Source organism: Rutidosis leptorrhynchoides, chromosome 11 (genome assembly GCF_046630445.1).
Source record: "Rutidosis leptorrhynchoides isolate AG116_Rl617_1_P2 chromosome 11, CSIRO_AGI_Rlap_v1, whole genome shotgun sequence".
NCBI lineage: Eukaryota > Viridiplantae > Streptophyta > Magnoliopsida > Asterales > Asteraceae > Rutidosis > Rutidosis leptorrhynchoides.
The window spans coordinates 330,260,913-330,270,248 of record NC_092343.1 but is presented as its reverse complement, the minus strand read 5'-3'; positions in this window follow the sequence as shown (position 1 = coordinate 330,270,248).

The following is a 9,336-nucleotide window of genomic DNA, read 5'->3' as shown; positions in this document are numbered from 1 at the left end:
AGGATCTCTGAATTGTTCCTGAATATTCTCCGGATTCTCAATTGTGAGGTCGGGTTCAAAAAATGGATTATCAGAAATTTGAATTGAAGTACTTGGTTGACTGGATGACGATTCTAAAAATTCAATTGCAGCAATATTTACTAAATGTCTTGATCGAGTTACAGGTGGTGAACGTATAAAAGGTGGTGAATGTTTTGCTCGGTGCATTCACTGAATATCCTATTAGTTAAAAAGATAAAAATTATATAAGTATCAAATTAATAGATTTTTCTGATTTTGCCCACGTTTCGAATAGCCAAAAGATGCAGCAGGTAGCCAGGACCCTTTAAATCGGAAGTCCACAACTCGCCACTAACAAATCCAACTATTACTACGAACCAGAAAATTTGGATGTCTATCAATTTAACTGCTCACAATAATTTTTCCGTCGAAATTCTAAAGAAATTCTAGATAAGAAATAGAAAATTCTAGGTCCTAAAAACTAGAGCGTACAAAAAGAAAAAGAAAAAGAAAAAGATTGCGTCGAAAAACGTCGAAAAATAAAAGGTCGAAAAATAATAAAAAGAACGTAGTGCGTTGAAACTTAAAAGTCTAAAAACTAAATCTAAAAAGTTTATGCCTAAAGGTATTAAAACTTAAAAGGAATCTTATAACTAAAATGGCAATACTTAAAAAGTACTAAAATCTATAAACTTATTAAAGCGATAAGCGACGTCGTAAAATTCTAAGGTGCCTGAATCTTAATCTAAAGAAAAAGCACTTAAGGGATTTTACGGCAAAAATTATAAGTCTAGAAATAAAAATTACTACGGCAAATATTAATTTAAATTTAATTACGAACGATAATTATTACAAATTACGAATTAAACGATAAAAATACAAATTATAACTAAAATGCTAAAAATACAATTTTTATAAAAATATTATCTTTATATTATTATTTTATTAAAGTATTAATTTTTATATTTAATTAAAACTAATTAAAACATAAATATAACAAATTAAATTAAAAACCCTAAATAATTAATTAATAATAATAATAATTAATTAAAACCCTAATCTGCAATTAATACTCCTGTCAGAGGCGGCTCCGTGTTCGCGGAGTTCTCTGCGAATGAAGCTCCGCGATCGCGGAGTTCAACAGAATCCGAGTGTAATTGGGCTGGAACAGTATCTGGCCCAAATTAAATTTTAATTATATATATTTTTTTTTAGATTTTTAAGTTTTATAAAATACAAAATATTATATTTTTACAAAATTAAAAATAAAGATTAAAAATTTTAATATTTTACAAAAATATGGCGTTTAACCGATTTGGTGTTCCCCGGCAGCGGCGCCAAAAATACTTGATGTGCGCAGAGGTGTATATGAAATAGCTTTATTTTTACAACTAAATACTATTAAATACGATACAATTTTACACAAGATATTTATTTATTTATAGAATGGATATACTTAAACCTTGCTACAACACTTATAGGCAGTGTACCTAATCATACAGTAGTGTAGTTTTTAGTAAGTCCGGTTCGTTCCACAGGGAGCTAGTCGAATTTAACACTATATTTTATAAAATATAAATATATATATATATATATATAATTATTATTATTATAAAAGGGGGGGTTTTTACCGTTTAACGACCGGTTTGTCAAATTTTTAGTTTTAGCAAATAAGATAAATTGCGATAAAGTAAAATACGAGTAAATAAAATAACGATGAAATATGAAATAAAAGTATTATGCTTATTTAAACTTCCGTAATCATGATGTTTGACGTTTTGGTTATATATTATTATCCCGGGTTAATTGTTATTTGGCCTGGTTTATTTGATACGGCTATCTGGCTTTTGCCCATAATAGTCCATCGGTCATAAATATAAAGTGCGAGTGTCCTCGTTAAATTACCCTTATACCCGAAGTCAAATAGTCCAACTAATTAAAGATTTAAACTGTGACGCAGTTATCACTTCTGTCAATAATTACACCAGCTATCACTGTATGTAATCCACCCCTGTTTTAATTAGATATGAATATTAATTTACCCACTTGATCAGTTTGAATACTCAATTACCCAATCCGAATAATTAATTAAATGATTATAATAGACTCCGTATGAACGTCACTAAATAGGACAACCATAATCATTATTAATTATTTAGATTAATTAATTTGAAGATAGGTTCGACAGACTCCAATGAGTTGTCACTCGATTAGACAATACCCCCCATCTATTAATAGTCCATAGTCCAATGTCCACAAGTGTCAGTCTTTGTCCAAACATTAATTATGGTCCAAAGTTCAATAACCCGGTCTTTAATATTTAGTCTAACATCACGATTACTTCGGCTCAAATAAGCATAATAATAACTTAGTTACGAGACATTAAAATAAAAAGGTTAAACATAACTTACAGTGATTAAAAATTGCGTAGTGTTACACGGACAGAGTTTTGACTTACAAAACCTTAAAACATTTGTTACAATAACCTTATTATTGAAATTATCTTAACTTAAAATTATAACATAAATACAGAGAAAGAAATTTAGTATTTTGAAAAAAAATATTGGTATGGATTCAGCAGAACTCGGCTGCTTTTATAGGCATTTTCGAATTTCATTGCTCCGCGATCGCATAATTATTGTGCCTTGGGGCTCCGCGATCGCGGAGTTCCCTTTTCCAGCTGGTACCGAGTTTGTAATCTAGCTTGTCGACATACTATAATATAATATAATATATAAATAATTAATTATATATTATATTATATTCTTGTGCATAGTTGACTTGTACTTTCAGGTCCATTGAGTCGTACGTTGATAGTTGGTTCATGTGTCGTTTCCGGATTTTCGAACGTCTTTTTGTATGCTGAGATATCTTGTACTTTGCATTCCGCGACTTGTACTTTTTGTCATTTTTGGAAGTTAATCATCAATAAATTGAACCACTTGAGTTGTATCTTGTACTTTTGAGCTTTTTGGTCATTTGCGTCTTCAATTTGTCGAATCTGCCTTTTGTCTTCACCTTTTATTATTTAAACAAATATCACTTGTAAATAAAACAATTTCAACTAAAAGCTTGTCTTTCTTGAGGGATAATGCTATGAAATATATGTTCGTTTTTAGCATTATCAACATCAGACGTACTATTCAACAGAAGTCAAAGACAAAGTTGAACAGAAAAGGACACGTGTCGGCGGCTGACAAGTGACCTTACAAGACCACGTGGGAATGCAGAAGTTTAACCTATGTGCAGACATGGGTTATCCTTTGTCAACGCCTAGGGAACACAATGAAATGTCCCGTTCTTATTGATTAAAAACGTTCCATATTAATTGATTTCGTTGCGAGGTTTTGACCTCTATATGAGACGTTTTTCAAAGACTGCATTCATTTTTAAAACAAACCATAACCTTTATTTCATAGATAAAGGTTTTAAAAAGCTTTACGTAGATTATCAAATAATGATAATCTAAAATATCCTGTTTACACACGACCATTACATAATGGTTTACAATACAAATATGTTACAACAAAATAAGTTTCTTGAATGCAGTTTTTACACAATATCATACAAGTATGGACTCCAAATCTCGTCCTTATTTAAGTATGCGACAGCGGAAGCTCTTAATAATCACCTGAGAATAAACATGCTTAAAACGTCAACAAAAATGTTGGTGAGTTATAGGTTTAACCTATATATATCAAATCATAATAATAGACCACAAGATTTCATATTTCAATACACATCCCATACATAGAGATAAAAATCATTCATATGGTGAAAACCTGGTAATCGACATTAACAAGATGCATATATAAGAATATCCCCATCATTCCGGGACACCCTTCGGATATGATATAAATTTCGAAGTACTAAAGCATCCGGTACTTTGGATGGGGTTTGTTAGGCCCAATAGATCTATCTTTAGGATTCGCGTCAATTAGGGTGTCTGTTCCCTAATTCTTAGATTACCAGACTTAATAAAAAGGGGCATATTCGATTTCGATAATTCAAACATAGAATGTAGTTTCACGTACTTGTGTCTATTTTGTAAATCATTTATAAAACCTGCATGTATTCTCATCCCAAAAATATTAGATTTTAAAAGTGGGACTATAACTCACTTTCACAGATTTTTACTTCGTCGGGAAGTAAGACTTGGCCACTGGTTGATTCACGAACCTATAACAATATATACATATATATCAAAGTATGTTCAAAATATATTTACAACACTTTTAATATATTTTGATGTTTTAAGTTTATTAAGTCAGCTGTCCTCGTTAGTAACCTACAACTAGTTGTCCACAGTTAGATGTACAGAAATAAATCGATAAATATTATCTTGAATCAATCCACGACCCAGTGTATACGTATCTCAGTATTGATCACAACTCAAACTATATATATTTTGGAATCAACCTCAACCCTGTATAGCTAACTCCAACATTCACATATAGAGTGTCTATGGTTGTTCCGAAATATATATAGATGTGTCGACATGATAGGTCGAAACATTGTATACGTGTCTATGGTATCTCAAGATTACATAATATACAATACAAGTTGATTAAGTTTTGGTTGGAATAGATTTGTTACCAATTTTCACGTAGCTAAAATGAGAAAAATTATCCAATCTTGTTTTACCCATAACTTCTTCATTTTAAATCCGTTTTGAGTGAATCAAATTGCTATGGTTTCATATTGAACTCTATTTTATGAATCTAAACAGAAAAAGTATAGGTTTATAGTCGGAAAAATAAGTTACAAGTCGTTTTTGTAAAGGTAGTCATTTCAGTCGAAAGAACGACGTCTAGATGACCATTTTAGAAAACATACTTCCACTTTGAGTTTAACCATAATTTTTGGATATAGTTTCATGTTCATAATAAAAATCATTTTCTCAGAATAACAACTTTTAAATCAAAGTTTATCATAGTTTTTAATTAACTAACCCAGAACAGCCCGCGGTGTTACTACGACGGCGTAAATCCGGTTTTACGGTGTTTTTCGTGTTTCCAGGTTTTAAATCATTAAGTTAGCATATCATATAGATATAGAACATGTGTTTAGTTGATTTTAAAAGTCAAGTTAGAAGGATTAACTTTTGTTTGCGAACAAGTTTAGAATTAACTAAACTATGTTCTAGTGATTACAAGTTTAAACCTTCGAATAAGATAGCTTTATATGTATGAATCGAATGATGTTATGAACATCATTACTACCTTAAGTTCCTTGGATAAACCTACTGGAAAATAGAAAAATGGATCTAGCTTCAACGGATCCTTGGATGGCTCGAAGTTCTTGAAGCAGAATCATGACACGAAAACAAGTTCAAGTAAGATCATCACTTGAAATAAGATTGTTATAGTTATAGAAATTGAACCAAAGTTTGAATATGATTATTACCTTGTATTAGAATGATAACCTACTGTAAGAAACAAAGATTTCTTGAGGTTGGATGATCACCTTACAAGATTGGAAGTGAGCTAGCAAACTTGAAAGTATTCTTGATTTTATGAAACTAGAACTTTTGAAATTTATGAAGAACACTTAGAACTTGAAGATAGAACTTGAGAGAGATCAATTAGATGAAGAAAATTGAAGAATGAAAGTGTTTGTAGGTGTTTTTGGTCGTTGGTGTATGGATTAGATATAAAGGATATGTAATTTTGTTTTCATGTAAATAAGTCATGAATGATTACTCATATTTTTGTAATTTTATGAGATATTTCATGCTAGTTGCCAAATGATGGTTCCCACATGTGTTAGGTGACTCACATGGGCTGCTAAGAGCTGATCATTGGAGTGTATATACCAATAGTACATACATCTAAAAGCTGTGTATTGTACGAGTACGAATACGGGTGCATACGAGTAGAATTGTTGATGAAACTGAACGAGGATGTAATTGTAAGCATTTTTGTTAAGTAGAAGTATTTTGATAAGTGTCTTGAAGTCTTTCAAAAGTGTATGAATACATATTAAAACACTACATGTATATACATTTTAACTGAGTCGTTAAGTCATCGTTAGTCGTTACATGTAAATGTTGTTTTGAAACCTTTAGGTTAACGATCTTGTTGAATGTTGTTAACCCATTGTTTATTATAACAAATGAGATGTTAAATTATTATATTATCATGATATTATGATATATAATATATCTTAGTATGATGTATATACAGTTAAATGTCGTTACAACGATAATCGTTACATATATGTCTCGTTTCGAAATCATTAAGTTAGTAGCCTTATTTTTACATATGTATTTCATTGTTAATACACTTAATAATATATTTACTTATCATTTAACATAATTAATCAAGTGTATCAATATCTTAATATGATTCATATGTACCTAGTAAGACGTTGTTATAACGATAATCGTTATATATATCGTTTTCGAGTTTCTTAAATTAATAGTCTCATTTTTATGTATATAACTCATTGTTAAAATACCTAATGAGATACATACTTATAATAAAAACATGTTAACTATATATATAACCATATATATGTCATCGTATAGTTTTTACAAGTTTTAACGTTCGTGAATCACCGGTCAACTTGGGTGGTCAATTGTCTATATGAAACATATTTCAATTAATCAAGTCTTAACAAGTTTGATTGCTTAACATATTGGAAACATTTAATCATGTAAATATCAATCTCAATTAATATATATAAACATGGAAAAGTTCGGGTCACTACAGTACCTACCCGTTAAATAAATTTCGTCCCGAAATTTTAAGCTGTTGAAGGTGTTGACGAATCTTCTGGAAATAGATGCGGGTATTTCTTCTTCATCTGATCTTCACGCTCCCAGGTGAACTCGGGTCCTCTACGAGCATTCCATCGAACCTTAACAATTGGTATCTTGTTTTGCTTAAGTCTTTTAACCTCACGATCCATTATTTCGACGGGTTCTTCGATGAATTGAAGTTTTTCGTTGATTTGGATTTCATCTAACGGAATAGTGAGATCTTCTTTAGCAAAACATTTCTTCAAATTCGAGACGTGGAAAGTGTTATGTACAGTCGCGAGTTGTTGAGGTAACTCAAGTCGGTAAGCTACTGGTCCGACACGATCAATAATCTTGAATGGTCCAATATACCTTGGATTTAATTTCCCTCGTTTACCAAATCGAACAACGCCTTTCCAAGGTGCAACTTTAAGCATGACCATCTCTCCAATTTCAAATTCTATATCTTTTCTTTTAATGTCAGCGTAGCTCTTTTGTCGACTTTGGGCGGTTTTCAACCGTTGTTGAATTTGGATGATCTTCTCGGTAGTTTCTTGTATAATCTCCGGACCCGTAATCTGTCTATCCCCCACTTCACTCCAACAAATCGGAGACCTGTACTTTCTACCATAAAGTGCTTCAAACGGCGCCATCTCAATGCTTGAATGGTAGATGTTGTTGTAGGAAAATTCTGCTAACGGTAGATGTCGATCCCAACTGTTTCCGAAATCAATAACACATGCTCGTAGCATGTCTTCAAGCGTTTGTATCGTCCTTTCGCTCTGCCCATCAGTTTGTGGATGATAGGCAGTACTCATGTCTAGACGAGTTCCTAATGCTTGCTGTAATGTCTGCCAGAATCTTGAAATAAATCTGCCATCCCTATCAGAGATAATAGAGATTGGTATTCCATGTCTGGAGACGACTTCCTTCAAATACAGTCATGCTAACTTCTCCATCTTGTCATCTTCTCTTATTGGTAGGAAGTGTGCTGATTTGGTGAGACGATCAACTATTACCCAAATAGTATCAAAACCACTTGCAGTCCTTGGCAATTTAGTGATGAAATCCATGGTAATGTTTTCCCATTTCCATTCCAGGATTTCGGGTTGTTGAAGTAGACCTGATGGTTTCTGATGCTCAGCTTTGACCTTAGAACACGTCAAACATTCTCCTACGTATTTAGCAACATCGGCTTTCATACCCGGCCACCAAAAATGTTTCTTAAGATCCTTGTACATCTTCCCCGTTCCAGGATGTATTGAGTATCTGGTTTTATGAGCTTCTCTAAGTACCATTTCTCTCATATCTCCAAATTTTGGTACCCAAATCCTTTCAGCCCTATACCGGGTTCCGTCTTCCAGAATATTAAGATGCTTCTCCGATCCTTTGGGTATTTCATCCTTTAAATTTCTTTTTTTTAAAACTCCTTGTTGCGCCTCCTTTATTTGAGTAGTAAGGTTATTATGAATCATTATATTCATAGATTTTACTCGAATGGGTTCTCTGTCCTTCCTGCTCAAGGCATCGGCTACCACATTTGCCTTCCCTGGGTGGTAACGAATCTCAAAGTCGTAATCATTCAATAATTCAATCCACCTACGCTGCCTCATATTCAGTTGTTTCTGATTAAATATGTGTTGAAGACTTTTGTGGTCGGTATATATAATACTTTTGACCCCATATAAGTAGTGCCTCCAAGTCTTTAATGCAAAAACAACCGCGCCTAATTCCAAATCATGCGTCGTATAATTTTGTTCGTGAATCTTCAATTGTCTAGACGCATAAGCAATCACCTTCGTTCGTTGCATTAATACACAACCGAGACCTTGCTTTGATGCGTCACAATAAATCACAAAATCATCATTCCCTTCAGGTAATGACAATATAGGTGCCGTAGTTAGCTTTTTCTTCAATAACTGAAATGCTTTCTCTTGTTCATCATTCCATTCAAATTTCTTCCCTTTATGCGTTAATGCAGTCAAGGGTTTTGCTATTCTGGAAAAGTCTTGAATGAACCTTCTGTAGTAACCAGCTAGTCCTAAAAACTGGCGTATGTGTTTCAGAGTTTTCGGGGTTTTCCACTTTTCAACAGTTTCTATCTTTGCCGGATCCACCTTAGTACCTTCTTTGTTCACTATGTGACCGAGGAATTGAACTTCTTCCAACCAAAATGCACACTTTGAAAACTTAGCGTACAATTCTTCCTTCCTCAATACTTCTAACACCTTTCTCAAATGTTCACCGTGTTCTTGGTCATTCTTTCAGTAAATAAGTATGTCATCAATGAAAACAATGACAAACTTGTCAAGGTATGGTCCACACACTCGGTTCATAAGGTCCATGAACACAGCTGGTGCATTAGTTAAACCAAACGACATGACCATAAAATTCGTAATGACCGTAACGTGTTCTAAAAGCAGTCTTTGGAATATCATCTTCTTTCACCCGCATTTGATGATACCCGGAACGTAAGTCAAACTTTGAATAAACAGACGAGCCTTGTAGTTGATCAAATAAGTCGTCGATTCTCGGTAGTGGGTAGCGGTTCTTGATGGTAAGTTTGTTCAACTCTCGGTAGTCGATACACAACC